At 40.9% G+C, this 18,259-nt stretch overlaps 1 protein-coding gene and 1 long non-coding RNA gene across 3 annotated transcripts in view; one reads left to right on the plus strand and one right to left on the minus strand.

Annotated features, from left to right (window-relative positions):
* The window catches only part of rab4b (RAB4B, member RAS oncogene family), an 89,957-nt gene that overhangs the window by 37,883 nt on the left and 33,815 nt on the right, over positions 1-18,259 (plus strand). Inside the window, exon 1 of one of the 2 annotated variants that reach the window (XM_062060106.1) lies at positions 11,869-12,260. The exons of the other annotated variant lie outside the window; for it this stretch is intronic. The gene's annotated coding sequence lies outside the window, so the exon portion shown is untranslated. Of the gene's footprint in view, positions 1-11,868; positions 12,261-18,259 lie in introns of those variants that run through there. 2 annotated transcript variants of the gene reach the window in all.
* LOC133658267 (uncharacterized) lies at positions 6,038-11,490 on the minus strand. The gene is made up of 3 exons (XR_009827440.1): positions 11,192-11,490; positions 7,131-7,423; positions 6,038-7,032 (listed from the first exon to the last, which is right to left on the minus strand). It is a non-coding gene; the product is annotated as an uncharacterized LOC133658267 (long non-coding RNA).

Below are 18,259 nucleotides of genomic sequence, written 5' to 3' on the forward strand. Positions count from 1 at the left end.
TGTACAGGATGTCCACAAAGTCTCAATTGACCAAATTAATGACAAAAAAATTCATAGTACTTCATGTATGTTTTGAGACCCAATCTACAAGATTTGGTTATTTGCATATAAAGGCCCACAATTTCCTAAAACTTCTATTCCTCAAAAAAATCTGTGTCACAATTGATAAACTATCGTCTAAATGAAATGGTGGTGAACATAAATATTCGATTAAAAAATAGGAATTATGTAAGTGAATTTGATTGAGAATGTTTATGAATTTGATCAAAATGAATGCACTTCTCAGTTCAAATTCATTGGGGGAAAAAAGAAGCTGTTAATTAAATTACTCTTAGTATTGTTTCACCGACCACATCTATTTCCTGTTATTCAGTGAGAAGTAAAAACAGACAAAAGAAAGAAGACAAACTGTCGAAGCCACAGACAAACCTCCTGCTTTTATAATAGCACACTTAAAAGCAGTACTGTGTTATGTGAGACACACACACATTCTATTCTGCCTCTTATATCATCATGATTAGCTCTAAAAACTGGTCACGCTTTGTCAGCAAACTTGAGACTAGGAAAGTGACATCATGGAAAGTCATTTCGGAGCAAACAAAACACCAAAACCTGCAGCAGCCCCCAGGTGGGTTCCATGATTAAAAGATTATTAGCGCGGAAATGAAAGAGTTTCACGCTAATACCCATTGTGTGTGTGTGTGTGTGTGTGTGTGTGTGTGTGTGTGTGTGTGTGTGTGTGTGTGTGTGTGTGTGTGTGTGTGTGTGTGTGTGTGTGTGTGTGTGTGTGTGTGTGTGTGTGTGTGTGTGTGTGTGTGTGTGTGTGTGTGTGTGTGTGTGTGTGCGTGTGTGTGTGTGTGAGTGAATAAGTTAAGTCGAAGTAAGAAAGTTAGGTCATCAGGGTTGTCTGAGGAAGGTTTGCCTTTTATGATAGACAACACCATCAGATGTACAAATATCAAATATATAATAATCCTGGAGGCGACCGTGTTGCATTGCAATGATGTCACTGAGAGACGATAATGTCGTCCACATCTTCAAAATGGATCCCGTTAATGACCTCTGTGAGTTGGGGGGTAAAAAGCAACAAATCACATCAAGTAGGGATGGGAGCCTTCCACATTTGAACCGATACGGTATTGATTTGGTACCTGGGAATCAATAATGGTACCAATGTTCGGTACTTCTGTGTGTGTTAATAAAAGTTAATTTGTTTGATAATAAAATGTTATTTTTTATTCAACATTTCACAGATAATGATTACCGTGCCATCCAGTTGTTATATTGTCACTTCTGAGTCTCATTGACAAGTATTATATGGTAGACTTTGCATGCAGTTGCAATTCCAAAACATTAGAGGGCAGTAGTGTGTTGACTACGGTGTGTTGTTGTAGTCAGGAAGTAGTCTTTGTCATTAAATTTGTCTTTATCGGTTTCCCAGGTCATGTTTTTGGTTTTGTAATATTTTTATGTTGTCTGTTTCTGTTTTCGGTGCTTCTTCATTTGTCTACTGTGTGGTTGCTAGGAGCGCTAATTCATTCTCAACTGCCTCTGGTTGGCGATTAGGAGGCTTACCTGCTTCTGATCGCTAATTAGAGAGCTTTATAGACCAGTGTTAGCTGCCTGCCCTCCTCGCAGGTTCATTGTTCGCCATTTGTGACAGTAACATTTGGTGCCAGCCTGTTGCTAACGTCAGTTTTCCTTTGTTTTTGCCGGCACTTCTCTTTTGTTTTAATTCTATGCTAAGTACTTTAATTTTGTCTACGCTTCCCTTCGGCACGCTACTTTTTGTATGTTTTGTTTCATGTCCGAAAATTAAATTAGCATTCTTACCTGCACGCTGCTTCTGCTGGTTCCTTAAGGTACTTTTGCATCCTGGGAAACACAACCACCGTGAGGACGCGACCGGATCGTAACAAAGATGAATCTTGTTTTTTTGTGCTCAAAAAGTGTTTCTACTCTAAGTATTTATTACACACCAGCTTTTTGATTGTAACATGCATCTTAGTTGTAGTTTTCATTACCAAATACTTGGTCTTACTTGCTAGCATTAGCTTAAAGCTAGAGATCGAAATACAATTTCAAACTATTGAAAAACAATTTTTAGTAGGTGTCTGGCTTCCACAGCCTTATAAGCCGACGTCCACCCACGGCTCAGCTTCTTGCGCACACCTGAAGCTGCTCTGGGTGTCCAGGGTGGAATGTCGTGCTGCTACACTACAAACCAGCGATGTATCCGATCCCGCATCTGTCCAGCCTGCTGTGATTGTGACCCTCCCAACACTTCATTTTAGTTATCCTTGGACTTCTGCAGAAGTTGTTGGGGCGCACTTAAAGGTGATTCCGCCAGCTCTCCCTGCTCGTTTCTGTCCTCCACTGCCCTTAGATATTTTGTCAGGTCTAATCCAGTCCATTCTCAAACGTTATCTTTCCATCCTTTCTTCTGTCTTTCTCTTCTGTGACTTCCTTGGACTGTTCTTTGCAGGATAGCCTTTGCAAGGCGTAAGGAGCGGGAAATATGCCCGTACCAGCTGTGAGTAGCTCACCATGGGGTCCGATTGCTTCCTTGATTTTTCTGCTGATCTTATCATTTGTAACAAGGTCTGTCTCTGTGATTGCGGTTTGCCATGAGTTCGGTTTTCGCAGCGCTGATTTCCATGCCGTGGAAAGAGGCCACTTCGTCGAGACGGCTAACCAAGCTGACCAGCTCCTCTACATAGCCTGCAAGGCCATCAATGTCATCTGCAAATCTGAGATTTGTGATTGGTTATTGATTTCCCTCCAATAGAAACTTACCAAAAAAGCGTCCATTCTTCTCCACTATTAATCTGATTGTGGGAGGTAGCATAACTAGGAATCTCTGCTTTTTCAACGCCATTTTTGCTGATATCGCAGCCTTATTGCACACTTCGGTAACTTGGCTTGTTTTACATGTTGAATCTTATGAGACAGGAAGTGTTATGTCTTAGACGGGGGAAGGAGACGGCACAACAGCAGAAGTATAAACTCAATGTATTTATTGAGTGATTTATGATTACGTAGGGTGTGTATGCTACTATGTGTTTGAATGTAAACTATGTCCTGGAATTAATATATAAAGATACCGTAAGGGGTGTTGTCATGCGTGTTGAATGGTGGCGTCCAAATCCAGAGGGAGAAGGCAAAGAGGTCCGGGGGTCCAAGCGTGGTCGTAGTACAGGAGAGAGCGTCCAAAGTCCAGGCAAGGTGTCGGGTAATCAGGAGGGCAAACAGGATTCAGGGGAATATGACAGCGGGAGCTGAGACAGGGACTGTGGGAGGAAGGAGAGACGAAGGAGATCAAAAACAAGGTACGAAGAAACAAGCACAGGAGAAGAACACTGGTGGGAAGTCAGAGACGTGAGCTTACTGCAAGCAAAGCAACGTTCCGACGAGGAGTAATCAGCGGCGAGGCTCTTTATCCTGTCGTCCGTAATCACTGCCAGGTGTCTTGATTGATGATTGTCTCCAGCTGCGGCGGCATGTGGGTGCGGTCTGCACAGCACGTGTGGGTGCGGTCTGCGCAGCGCGTGTGGGGGCGTGTCTGGACGTACTCAGAGTGGAGCTGCTGAGTGCTTCCGCAGACGAGGGAGGAACGGACTGTGCGTGTGTCATGACAGTGCCCCCCCCCCCCCTTATGCGAGACCCCCGACGAGCGCCGAAGAGCTCCTGGATTTGCCCGATAGAAGTCTTCTAGTAGTGATGGGTCAGCAAGGTAGGAGGCAGGAACCCAAGACCTATGTTCAGGCCCATAACCCTCCCAGTCAACTAAATAAACTAACCCCCTACCTTGCCGACGGACCCCGAGAATATCCTTAACGGTCCAAACGGGGTCCCCATTGTCCAAAATCCTGGGAGGGGGTGGGGGGTGGGGGGGGGATCAGGTGAAGAAAGTGGGGAAGTAGTAACTGGTTTGATCTGCGAAACATGGACCACGGGATGTCGCTTGACTGAGGGAGGTAAAGAAAGTTTAACCGCAGCGGGGTTTATTACGGCCTCTATAGTGTATGGTCCTACAAATCTGGGTGCAAGTTTTCGAGATGGTACCTCAAGATGAAGATATTTAGCCCGTAGCAGAACTTGTTGACCCGGAGAATACGAGGGAGCCGGGATGCGTCGCTGATTAGCACTGCGGCACATCCTTTCAGAGGACCTGATTAGAGAAGCCCGGGCGGCTTTCCAAACTTGCTGGCATCTTTTGAGACACCAGAACGCCATTCCTGCTTCACGGTTCCACTGGAAGGGGACATTGGTAGAGGTAAGTGCATGAAGAGGTGCGGCCAACTTACTAAAGTCCTTAATGAATTGCCTGTAGAATCCGGCAAATCCATGGAAGCGTCGCAACTCAGTGCGAGTAGAGGGTTGAGGCCAGTCCACCACTGCCTTCACCTGTTTTGGATCAGCCTTAATATGTCCTTTTTCAATTACAAATCCCAAGAAATCAACAGAAGAAGAGTGGAACTCACATTTCTCGGCTTTGACGAACAGACGGTTCTCCAGAAGGCGTTATAGGACGAGACGGACATGTTGTTGATGCTCCTGAAGGTTCTTGGAGAAGATAAGGATGTCATCCAGGTAAACGACAACAAAACGGTCTATCATGTCTCTGAGGATGTCGTTAACTAGGGCTTGAAAAACTGCAGGAGCATTGGTCAGACCAAAAGGCATGACCCTATACTCAAAATGCCCTAAGTGAGTATTGAAGGCAGTCTTCCACTCATCTCCTTCCCTGATTTGTACCAGATGATAGGCGTTGCGTAGATCCAGTTTGGTAAAGATAGTGGCCGGAGTGAGGGGTTCAAAAGATGAATTGAGTAGGGGCAACGGATATTTATTCTTTACAGTGATGCTGTTAAGTTGACGGTAATCAATACATGGCCGAAGGGATCCATCCTTCTTGCTGACAAAAAAAAATCCAGCGGCCACAGGTGACTTGGATGGTCTGATTATACCAGAGGCCAGGGACTCGGAGATGTAGTCCCTCATAGTTTTCTTCTCAGGAAGGGAAAGGTTATATAGTCGACTGGATGGAAGAACTGCGTTGGGAATAAGATCAATAGCGCAGTCGTATGGTCTGTGGGGTGGAAGTGACAGTGCTTGATCCTTACTGAAAACTGTGGCTAGATCATGATATATCTCCGGGACTTGGGACAGGTCAACAGGGGGAGATATCGATCTGGGTCCTTCGGAATGTGTAACAGCAGAACGGAGACAGTTAGCATGACAGTGGTTGCTCCAGGCCAGTATCTTGCCAGTGGACCAGGAAATGTGGGGGTCATGTAGACTCAACCATGATCGGCCGAGGACAAGGGGGGCTACCGGCGCATCCAGGACCCAGAAGCTGATGGTCTCTGTATGGTTACCAGAAAGGGTAAGGGATAAAGGTTTAGTGCGATGTTTGATAGGCCCTAAAGGGTGACCATCTAAGGCTTGGGCAGACACAAAAGTCTCTAAGGAAATTAACGGAATACCAGATTCTGTGGCATACCTTAAGTCGAGGAAACTCTCGTCGGCTCCGGAGTCCACATAGGCCTCTACTGATAGTGTCCTATCCTCCTAAGACAAGGTAGCAGGGAACAGAGTACTCGGGGTTTGCCTGGAAAAGATTGTGGGGATTGTAGTATGGCTCGCTCACCAGTATCCCCTTGACTGGTGAGCCCGATCTTTTGGCCGAGATGGGCAGTTGCGAATATGATGGCCCGCCATACCACAGTATAAACATAGGCATCGTTGAAACCTCCGTTCCCGTTCCTCGAAGGAAAGTTGAGATCTCCCTATCTGCATGGGTTCTGGGGAAGGACTAGGACATGGATTAACTGGACCTGTCTGTCTCGTGAGGTCCCAGCTGGTAGAACGAGGAGGTCTTGCCCTATTCGTGCTGCCGAAGTCGCTCTCCCTCTCCGCTTCTCTTTCTGAAAGTCGCTGATCAAACAAGAGGGCTAGTTCAATTAGCTTGTGACTAGAAGACGGCCTGTCACGCATCAATCCATCCTTTATATTTTCATTAAGGCCTCTCCTGTAGGCACTCAAAAGAGCCCTGTCATCCCAACCACTCTCAGCTGCCAAAGTGCGGAATTCTAGGGTGTATTTAGCCACGGAGCGGTGACCCTGTCTGAGGGAATGAAGCTTAGCTGCAGCATCTCTTCCATCCGTGGGATGATCAAAAACAGCCAGAAATTCTTTACGAAACGCAGAATAATTACAGTTAAACCCCGAAGGCTTGCTAAGGGCGGAAGTGGCCCATTTAAGGGCAGGTCCAGAAAATAAGGAAAACATAAAGGCTATCTTGGCCCCATCGTTAGCATAACGAGATGGTTGGTGTTCAAAAATAAATTCACATTGAACCAAGAAGCCACGACAAAGTTCGAAATCCCCCTCAAAAATCTTAGGACTGGCTATCTCTGGTTCGCGAAGGGAAGACGGTCCTTCGGGGGCAGGTGCCTCAGAAGAGCTAAAAATGGGAGTGGGAGGTGTCACCTGACCTGTACTGAGTTTGTCCAATCTTGACAGCAGACTAGCAAATGCGACATCAAGTTTGTCCTCCAAGGTGGAAAATCGGGCCTGATGTTGTCGAATGACAGACTCGATGGCAGATAGGTCTCTAGGAGGGGAAGTTCGGACCAGAGTTCCAGGTGGGGGATGTTTTGTGCCGTCTGGTTCCATCTTGGTCGGAACGTTCTGTTATGTCTTAGACAGGGGGAAGGAGACGGCACAACAGCAGAAGTATAAACTCAATGTATTTATTGAGTGATTTATGATTACGTAGGGTGTGTATGCTACTATGTGTTTGAATGTAAACTATGTGCTGGAATTAATATATAAAGATACCGTAAGGGGTGTTGTCATGCGTGTTGAATGGTGGCGTCCAAATCCAGAGGGAGAAGGCAAAGAGGTCCGGGGGTCCAAGCGTGGTCGTAGTACAGGAGAGAGCGTCCAAAGTCCAGGCAAGGTGTCGGGTAATCAGGAGGGCAAACAGGATTCAGGGGAATATGACAGCGGGAGCTGAGACAGGGACTGTGGGAGGAAGGAGAGACGAAGGAGATCAAAAACAAGGTACGAAGAAACAAGCACAGGAGAAGAACACTGGTGGGAAGTCAGAGACGTGAGCTTACTGCAAGCAAAGCAACGTTCCGACGAGGAGTAATCAGCGGCGAGGCTCTTTATCCTGTCGTCTGTAATCACTGCCAGGTGTCTTGATTGATGATTGTCTCCAGCTGCGGCGGCATGTGGGTGCGGTCTGCACAGCACGTGTGGGTGCGGTCTGCGCAGCGCGTGTGGGGGCGTGTCTGGACGTACTCAGAGTGGAGCTGCTGAGTGCTTCCGCAGACGAGGGAGGAACGGACTGTGCGTGTGTCATGACAGGAAGACGCCAATCAGAACAGACTGAAAAGTCTTCTTCTGTATGCTGTAAGATAAAAATGCTTAACAATTATTTCATAAATCTACTGTATTCGTTTGTACTTTTTTGTTGTTATTTTTTATCTATAGATGTCCTAGATAGTTTGTTGTTTTTCAAACATATTTTTTATCTGTAGAAAAAAATATTGTTTTCAAACAACAAAATAGTATCAATCAATCAATCAAAGTTTATATATATAGCCCTTAATCACAAGTGTCTCAAAGGGCTGGACAAGCCACAACGACATATTGTACAAATATTGTAGAACTATAATGCAAAGTATTGACCAAATATTGTACACCCGTCATGCCAAAGTCGTCCAACTATTGTACAATGATCTTGCGAAAACCTATAAAATATCGTCGAAATCCTTTAATACCGTGTTATACCTATAACTTATAGGTATAACACGGTAGCTGTGTTATAGCCCTTGATACTGTGTTATACCTATAGGTATAACACAGTATCAAAGGCTGTAACACCGCTTTGATTTAGCAAATACTGAGTAATTATCGTTTACGCATAAATGTATATATTGCAAATATTGTCCGAATAGCATTTAATTAAAATATTGTCCAAACATTGTAAAACTACCATGCCAATGTTGTACAACTATTATGCATATATATATATATATATATAGTGCACCAACCATTGTGAAAATATAATCTAAATATCGTAAAGCCATCAAGCAAATATCGTCCAAATATTGAACGACTAGCATGCAAAATCATGAAAATATCGACCAAAATCTGTGCAAAGAACCCTGCCATAATTGTGCAACGATGAGTAACTTTGTTAAATATCTTCCGAATACCATGTAACTATAATGATAAATATATCCCAAAACTATAATGCCATTATTGTGTAACTATTATGCAAACATCCTAAAAATATCTGGTGTTAAAAAATGCCACCAAATATTGTGTAACTTAGGCAGAAAATTGTGAAAAATTGTGAAATATCATCCAAATATCGCAAAACTATTATGCCAATATTGGTATATTATTAATATATCATAGTAGTACAAACCTGACTTTTTTAAAAGGCATGTCATGACTTGTCTGTCAGGTCATGTTTTGTGCTTGTTGGGTTTCTCCTATGTTTGAGTTTGTTTCTGTTTACGTTTGGATGCTCGGTGTGCTGATTGTCTTACACACCAGTTTCTGTTCAGTAATTAGTGTTCCTACCTGCTGTCATCACTACGCACTTATATACTGGTGCCACTCTGCTTTCAGTTGCTGGACCAACGTACGCTCTATGCACCTGGTATGTTCGTTTTCTTGCATAGACAGCTTTTCTTTTGTTCGCCATTGGCAACAGTTGCGTGCTTGTTAGCTCTCCGCTATACATCTTTTGTTTTTACCTGATTCTTCTGCGCCTCCGAGTGACGCGCTTGTCGGTTTCTGTATTTTTGCTTCGAACATGAAATTAAAGACATATTATTAAATGCATGCTTTTCTGCTGCTTCCTGTCCTTTTCCGCATGGTGAGAACATCACCATCACAGCAATGCGAGCAGAACGTGCAGTGGTGTGCCGTCAGGGCCAGCAAGGCCTTCTCTGCTGGCCTAACATAACCAGAAATCATGATCATAATTAAAGATAAAATTATTTTTTAATTTACTTTCCCTAAATATCTAAATGTATTCGTACTCTCTTCATGTCATATTATGATTGTTCCAGTGCTGTTGTTTTTAATTTTAGTTTGTATCCAATCAGAATTCAGCTAGCTTATGTTGCCATGCTGTATGAAATCTGCCAGAGGCCTTCAGAATCAACAATGCAGGCGTCCGTGCACTGTAAGTGAACGGGGACATACAGTTGATAGACAGTTGCGATAGCCAATCAGATCACGAGTTGTTGTCAGTAAGGCCTTCTAGCTGGCCTAAGGTTGAACGTGACATGTATGCGTCCTGTGATTGGATACTCATCGGGACCGTTAGCGGATAAATTTGACAACACATAGAGTTGATAGACAGTTGCGATAGCCAATCAGATCACAAGTTGTTGACAGTAGCCTATTCAAGTAGCCTGATGTTAACGAGACTGTGATTGGATACACACTTGTCATTCCAAAGTGAGTATCCATTCACAAGTTGCAATTTAGCAGGAAGCGGGAAGTGTTGCGCCGTAGCCAGACTGGGATAGCAGAGAAGGAGAACAAAACGTTGATTAGGTGGCAGATATATATTTGCAAGGCCATTTTCAAGAAGGATATTTAAAGAGAAACTGCATCTTGTGAGACGATGTCGGCCAACCCCGGAAGCAAGCTCAGCTTTTCTGGCGATCAAATGGGGAAATGCTCGCCATTTCCACTCTAATCAGCCGGCAACGAGGGGTACCACTGGCTTATACGACGTCGAATAGGTGCTATAAATTGTGAGTTGAAATATTTTATTTTTTCACTTTTAATGTTTTTTGCAATTTGTATTTTGACAGTACCACATAAGATATATTTTCATTGCTGATGCGTTTTAATTGATTTTTAAATGCGCCATAAAATAACCCGTTTTGTACACTATTGAGGTGATTCAATGCACAATAGTGCATAAATGTGTTCCTGTATAGTATTTCTCCAGCAATGGTCATGTGGTGACATAAATGATGGTATTTTGAGAGGTCATTATTGAAGTCGGACATCACTGAATGCCTAGGTGCGAAACGCACAGCCCGCCACTGAGAACGTAACAAGGCAGGCCACATGTTAAAATTGTGCTGTTTAAATTTCAATTCATTTCGATGTGCGATGCTGCTTTGGAATGTTTTGAGGCAAGAGTTTGGTCTTAGAACCAATTGAGCTCATTGGTTGAGGTTAGAGATGTCCGATAATATCGGCCTGCCGATTAAATGCTTTAAAATGTAATATCGGAAATTATCGTTTTTTTTATTATCGTATCGGTTTATTTATTTATTTTATTTTTATTTTTTTTATTTAATCAACATAAAAAACACAAGATTACACTTACAATTAGTGCACCAACCCAAAAAACCTACCTCCCTCATTCACACTCAAAAGGGTTGTTTCTTTCTGTTATTAATATTCTGGTTCCTACATTATATATCAATATATATCAATACCGTCTGTAAGGGATACAATCCGTAAGCACACATGATTGTGCGTGCTGCTGGTCCACTAATAGTACTAACCTTTAACAGTTAGTTTTACAAATTTTCATTAATTACTACTTTCTATGTAACTGTTTTTATATTGTTTTACTTTCTTTTTTATTCAAGAAAATGTTTTTAATTTATTTATCTTATTTTATTTTATTCATTTTTTTTAAAAGGACCTTATTTTCACCATACCTGGTTGTCCAAATTAGGCATAATAATGTGTTGATTCCACGACTGTATATATCGGTATCGGTTGATATCGGTATCGGTAATTAAGAGTTGGACAATATCGGAATATCGGGTATCGGCAAAAAAGCCATTATCGGACATCCCTAGTTGAGGTACTTAGCAGTACCTCCTTTTGCCAATGGAGAAGTAACATAGAGCCATGTTGAGCCAAGTAAGTACCACGCAGTGGAAAAAAAAAGCAATTAGTATTTTGTTCCCCTTTCTAACCTTTCGCTGTTGAAATGAGAAAATGGGTACCATACTTGTTAAAGTTCCAAAGCTTTGAAGCGTCACATCAAGACCGTACTATATTTACACAACAAAGCAAGAGGGCCTCACGGTAATAACTTAGGAGGTATACGTTACCACATGTTGTCCACATGCCCTCGCAGCATTTACACGTTGAACACCAAAAAGACTCTCCTACACACCTGCCTCCAGTTGCTCGGGCGCGGGAATGTAACCGGCCTCCCGCTGAGCACCAGTGGAGTTTGCCTGGAGGGAGCACGGGGGAGAGGCGGGTGTGCGTTGTGAGCGTCTGGGGGTCCCCATGGACAAGCTGTCATAGCCCGGAGGTCGACTTTTGTCACAGTAATGAGCAGCCTAATAAGAAGTTAAGCATGTGAAAGCCGGTAAATTAATTACTCTGGGGGATGAAAGCGGCGGTGAAATCATAGCAGCGGATTATAACATGCTTAGACTTGTTTGTGTCGAGACAAAAGGTGCGACATGGTTGCCATGGTAACTAAATAAGGCCTCGACCAAACCGCCACTTCCCCAGGTAAGCTCCCCCTCCCCAAAAAAGGCCTCCTGACCCCCTCACAACTTGTCACTTCCCACAAAGGCTAATCCGTCCTCTCCATTGTGTCCTGTTCACTCAGCATTCAGGCCCCTGCAGGCCAGACGCTGCTCTAATGTAAAGACCTACTGTTGAGCCCAGGCTTTAACTTTATTAACCAGCTCTCCTTTTGAGGTGAACAAGTCAGCCTTGACTCTTTACAAGTGGAACCAGTCGTTATGAAATCATCTTGGGTGGAGACAGTGGCTTTTTTTGTTTTTCCTCCCCCCCTCAAAGTCGGCTTTCTGTGTGTGCACAAGCGATGCTGAGGGTTGATGAAAGGTTGTTGATGGGCGCAGGGTGAGCAAACACAAGAGAGACACACTCCTGCTGGAAATGAGAGACACTCTTGTTTGCACAGACTCATTTGAGGCAAGTGAGAGGGAGTAAAGACGAGGTTGGACTCAAGACCTAGTTTAGACTTAGTTTAGTGTTGATTTGGTCCTCATGAAAAGAACATCCATGTTTGTTTATCGGACACCTCGCTCTCCTTAGACGCATACTCGCTCATTCATGCAGACTGGACACTGGACAAGAGTTAGTGGGCGGCCGAGGGTGGAGTCGGCTCTCTTGGTTGCTTTGTTGGGTCAGCTCCTGTCTCTGGCCATGCTCCCCCGACCCCAGCAGACGATGGCGTGGAACACCGCAGAGGCCACCACAGTGTATGTTTATTTATTTATTTCAAAATATATATGTAGCTGTATGTATAAATGGCTGGTTGTATCATCTCTGTTCTTTTAATGTCTTTAATGTCCTTTGTGTTCTTTGATGTTTGATGTTTCCCTCTTACACACATGCTTATGTGTGCTATGGCTATGATGTTTTTTTCCCTTGGCCTCAGTCTGGACCCCCTCTCCAGGAGGGGCCCAGGCTTAGACTGCTTTTTTTTTTCTCACCCCCCCAAACCCCTTCTCCAGCGTTTACCTGTTTCTCACCTTTTTTGTAAAGGGCGCCGGAACTGCGATCCTGTTCTGTCTCCCTGTAATGTTTGTCTGCTCTTGAATGGGATTGTGCTGAAAATCTTAATTTCCCCTCGCGGATTGATAAAGTATTTCTGATTCTGTTTAGTCACCTGAACCCAAACATTCCATTACAGTGTTTCTAATTCATAATGTATTAGTTATATCTTATACCTTATTTAGCACAGTATTTATAATTAGTAGAACACTGTAAAAACAACGGCCGTAGATTTTAACGTTTAAAAACTGACAGCTCCGATGCCAGAATTTTAGGTAAAATTTGCAGGGGGGTTTTTTACGTCTTTTTGATTAACGAAACCACCGTCATTTTCACAGTAAAATTCTGGCAACTCTTCTGTTTGTTTTTACAAAAGTAGTACTGTATTTAAATTCGTAATGGTTGAGCTATGTCCATGTTTTTGTTTGTAGTACATAACTTTTTGTTTGCTAAAATACTTGGCATAAGAGCATGATCATAATTATTTATTGAAGTGATTTTGAAAATATTTTTCGAATATTTTTGATAATAATATATTCTAATTTAAAAAATGTGTTGTTTTCATAGCTTTATACATATAAATATTTCACAAACATTTGGGAGGTTAAATTTCTATCATAAATTATTATTATTAGTAGTATTATTTTACTGTACATTTGCAGTGGTGTTTAACACAAACCGAGGTAGATATTTGTAAGTTTTTATTACTACTTATTAATGTTGTCCCGATACGAATATTATAATTTCGATACTTTTCGGTTCTTTTCTAAATAAAGAGGACCACAAAAAATTGCATTGGCTTTATTTTAACAAAAAATCCTAGGGTACATTAAACATATGTTTCTTATTGCAAGTTTGTCCTTAAATAAAATAGTGGACATACAAGACAACTTGTCTTTTATTAGTAAGTAAAGAAACAAAGGCTCCTAATTAGTCTGCTGACATATGCAGTAACATCCATCCATCCATTATCTACCGCTTGTCCCTTTTGGGTATTGTGTCATTTCCATTCTATTATTTAGTCAAAATAATTAAGGCCAAGTGGAAGAAAATTAATTACCGGTACTTTTCAGAGGTGGTATAGTACCGTATATGATTCATTAGTACTGTACTAATACCGGTATACCGTACAACCCTACTACTTATAGATATCCCTTATTTTATTCCTACTGTTTACGTTTTCTTTGTTTTTTTGGTCCAGGGTGTACCTTGCCTTCCGCCTGAGTGCGGCTGGGATAGGCTCCAACCCCACCACCATCCCCAAAAGGGACAAGCAGTAGAAACTGAATGGATGGATGTTTTTTTCACCATTTTATTGGTTGGTACGTTTAGCTGTGTATTTATAGCCTCGCCTGTACTTACTTGGATTATAATGTTTTTGTTAGTATAGCACTTCGGGGCAGTAATGGCTGTATTTAAAATTGTAATTATTCAATTTATAACTCATTCATTCATGATTTTATTTGAGAATGTCACCTTTTTGGCTAATGAAAAATTCTTATAATTACTCTGAATATTTGTTTTATTAAATATTTATAAATAATATTTTCTACAACAATTATCGTTGCTAATCAGGCTTTAGAAATATCACACGGTTTTACAGCGGGGTCGATTTCGATTTAAATACATACAAAATAATAAAAGTTAAGAATGTTTTTGTTCAATTCTGAGTCTTTTCCAGTTTTTATGAATGTGGTCAACATTTCAACCACATTATTACTGACAGAATCAAAACATATATGAACTCCCAGTTATGATGTCATTCCACCTTAAGAGGCCAGAGGATAATATGTCTTTTAGGAAGTATTTTGGGGAGGATGAGAGCACAATTAGAGGAGCTTAAAGGAGGCTTGGGGGTAGACGGTGAGTCAAACTCACCACCTTGAGATTGAGCCGACCTGAGCACAGGTGTTGCACACCTGGGCTTTTGGGTGTCACCTTTTACCCTCACCTGAGTGAGGGTCAGTGACCCTCTTCTCGCATAGTGGGGGATTGTAATGGTGGAATTAAAGCACATTAGAAGGCTTAAATAGATAAGTAGATAGATAATGTCGGTAGATATAATAGATATAGACATAGGTACTGTCGGTATAATTAGACGTGCAGAGCAATGATTGCACGTCTGATGTGGAGGTCACTGATGTAATTCATCACGACTGATGACATCATCCTCCAGGGTCGACTGTCTTCTCTCACTGACACATTAGTGCACGGCCGGCTGAGGGCAGGACGCAACTTGCAAAATATACTTGGAGGGAGGGTCATGTGTGGATTTCATTACATGTGAGCTCCACTGACCTACATACATAACACATGTGTGCATGTGGGACACATTATGTGAGACATGAAGGTTGCACACATTTTTCTTTTTGGTATGGAACAGTTGCATAATTCATGATGTAATCATCTTCCATTGTTATTTTTGCTTGTGTGTTACAGTGGAACTTTACTGCCGATCCACCTCCTTTTATGTAACGTAAATTAAATCAATCTGTCGGTTACCATCTAAAACTAAACTGATGTGACACAAAGTCATGCATCGCCTTTTTTGATGCTTCCCATACTTGCCAACCCTCCCGAATTTTCCGGGAGACTCCCGAATTTCAGTGCCTCTCCCGAAAATCTCCCGGGACAACCATTCTCCCGAATTTCTCCCGATTTCCAGCCTGACTTAAGGCACGCCCCCTCCAAGTCCGTGCGGACCTGAGTGAGGACAGCCTGTCGTCACGTCCGCTTGGCCAACCAAAAAGTAACCACAGAACACTATACCGTATAGTGTTCTGTGGTTACTTTTTGGTTGGCCAACGGTTTACGTTGTATTGCGCACCCTGACTGCAAGTGTGGGAGTCTTTTTTTTAAAACTTTTTAATTTTATTTTATTTTTTTAAACCTTTATTTATAACATTCAACATTTACATACAATCAAAAAAAAAATCAAAAAAAGTAGAGAAACAGTACAAAAACAGTACAAAACGGCACCAGGGGGTTTGTAAACTCAATAAAGCAACTAAAGAAGAATGCAATATATATATATATATATATATATATATATATATATATATATATATATATATATATATATATATATATATATATATATATATATACATATATATATATATATATATATATATATATATATATATATATATATATATATATATATATGTGTATATATATATACATATATATATATACATATATATAAATATATATGTATATATATATATATGTATATTTATTTATATATATATGTATATTTATATATATATATATATATATATATATATATATATATATATATATATATATATATATATATGTGTGTGTGTAACAAAATATAAAGCCATAGGTTCACACAAGTTCCGTAAATAATCCAAATTTGGAGCACAGTATCATCGTTTTCACAGCTTTTTGGTTGTTAGAGGTAGAGAGTGTTTTAATGTGGAGTTCTAAATCTTTTTTAAAGGCACAAAAAACAGGTCAGGTATTGAGAAACTTACATTTATGAATATAAAACTTAGCCGATAGTATAATGAGGTTGCTAAGGTAAAATTCATTTTCCAATTTTTTTCATATAGTGTAAATCCAAATATCACATCTTTAAAACAAAGCACAAATTTGTCATGGGCAAGTGTGGGAGTCGGTTCTGAAGTATGAAGTAAAGAGACGTAACTTCATCACCTCGCTTGGTTATTGACTCCAACCCAGAATATTACACTGCCCATACCTATGCTCCTTCAAAGGCTGTGCTACTGGCTGCAAAGCATTGCACTTTCAAATACAACAATGAGTAGAGAGGAGTGTTATGTGTGTATACGTGTAAATAAATGAACACTGAAATTCAAGTATTTATTTTATTTATATGTGTATATATATATATGTATGTGTATATATATATATATATATATATATATATATATATATATATATATATATATATATATATATATATATAGCTAGAATTCACTGAAAGTCAAGTATTTATTTTATTTTATAAGAAATACTTGAATTTCAGTGAATTCTAGCTATAAATATACTCCTCCCCCCTTAACCCAGCCCCCCCACCCCCTAATCTCCCGAATTTGGAGGTCTCAAGGTTGCCAAGTATGAAGTTCTAACAGTCGTACAAACATAAAAATAAGTTAATCACTGTATGCTTTTGTCGCTATACAGCTATTGACTTACTGCAAACATGCTGGTTAAAGATCCTCTATATCAGTTATTTTTCAACTGTGGTACATGTACCACTATTGGTACGCGGGTTCATCTAGTGCAGAGGGCGGCAACCCAAAACTGTCTGGAATCACAAAAAATAAAAAGGTGTATATAAGTGTTATAATGAAGGCAACACATGACGTAAGTGTCTATATTAGCTATAATAGCCTACTATCAAAATGACTGTGTCGCAGGCTGAAGCAAATCTTTGTTGACAGAAATGTTGAAATGTAATATTCTACACATTTTTACAACATTAGAAACCATTAGTAAATCAGAGGCTGCTCAGAAGGTGAGATAACTCCTGGAAATGACTAACTTTTAATGGCCAAAGGTATAGATGTGTATGTACAAGTTTAAGGAAACGACAGGCTGTCTTCTTTTAATATATTTATTACAACCTTTGGCAAGCTGTTTGCTGTGGTCTGGAACATCATGGCACACAAACAACTATCTAAAATGCAGCCAATATTACATACAGATAATGTTAATGAGACATTAAAAACAAAATTATATACAAAGAGGACAAAAGTAAAGGAAATTATGTGCAGTGTATATGAACAAAGGACGTTCAGTTGATAGACAGTTGCGACAGCCAATCAGATCACAAGTTGTTTTTAAACGTGACTGTGATTGAATACACACCTGTCACTCCCACGTGAATATCCAATCACACGTTGTTTTTTGCGAAAGCAGGAAGTGGCTCCGAAGCCAAAGCTGGCTGGCTGAGAAAGCACCGGTACTCACTTTTTTAACCCACAAAGAAGGAGAACAAAACGTGGATTCGGTGGAAGATATATATATTTGGAAGGCCATTTTCAAGAAGGATATTTAAAGAGAAACTACATCTTGTAAACAAGGTTGGCCGACCCCGGAAGCCAGCGAAGCTTTCCTGGGAAATGGTTTGCCTGCCACTTCCACTCGATTCAGCCAACCACGAACTGTACCACCGGCTTATACGCCGTCGGATGGGTGCCACAAATTGGGAGTTCAAATATTTTATTTCTTAATTTTTTCACGTTTTTTACAATTATTTTCATTTTCATAGTACCACGTAAGATATGTTTAACTCGCTTATGCAGGTTCATTGATTTTTAAATGCGCTGAAAAATAGCCTGTTTTGTACACTGTTGAGGTGTTTCAATGGGTAGTAGTGCGCTAACGTGTTTCTGTGTAGTATTCCTCCAGCCGTGGTCATGTGGTGACATGAATTAGGGTATTTTGAAAAGTATTTAAGTCGGACTAAGTAGAACATCACTGTTGGCCTAGGTGGGAAACACACGGCCCAACACTGGGATCACAATGATTTCAACTTACATTAATAAAACTCTACTGGTGTGAATTATTTTGAAATACTGACTATATTTTTCTTCTTGCACTAACACACCTCATACCATCACAGATGCTGGCTTTTGAAGTTTGCGCCTTTAACAGTCCGGGTGGTTAATTTCTTCTTTGAGGACACAACGTCCACCGTTTCCAAAAA

Source organism: Entelurus aequoreus, linkage group LG10 (genome assembly GCF_033978785.1).
Source record: "Entelurus aequoreus isolate RoL-2023_Sb linkage group LG10, RoL_Eaeq_v1.1, whole genome shotgun sequence".
Taxonomy (NCBI): Eukaryota; Metazoa; Chordata; class Actinopteri; order Syngnathiformes; family Syngnathidae; genus Entelurus; species Entelurus aequoreus.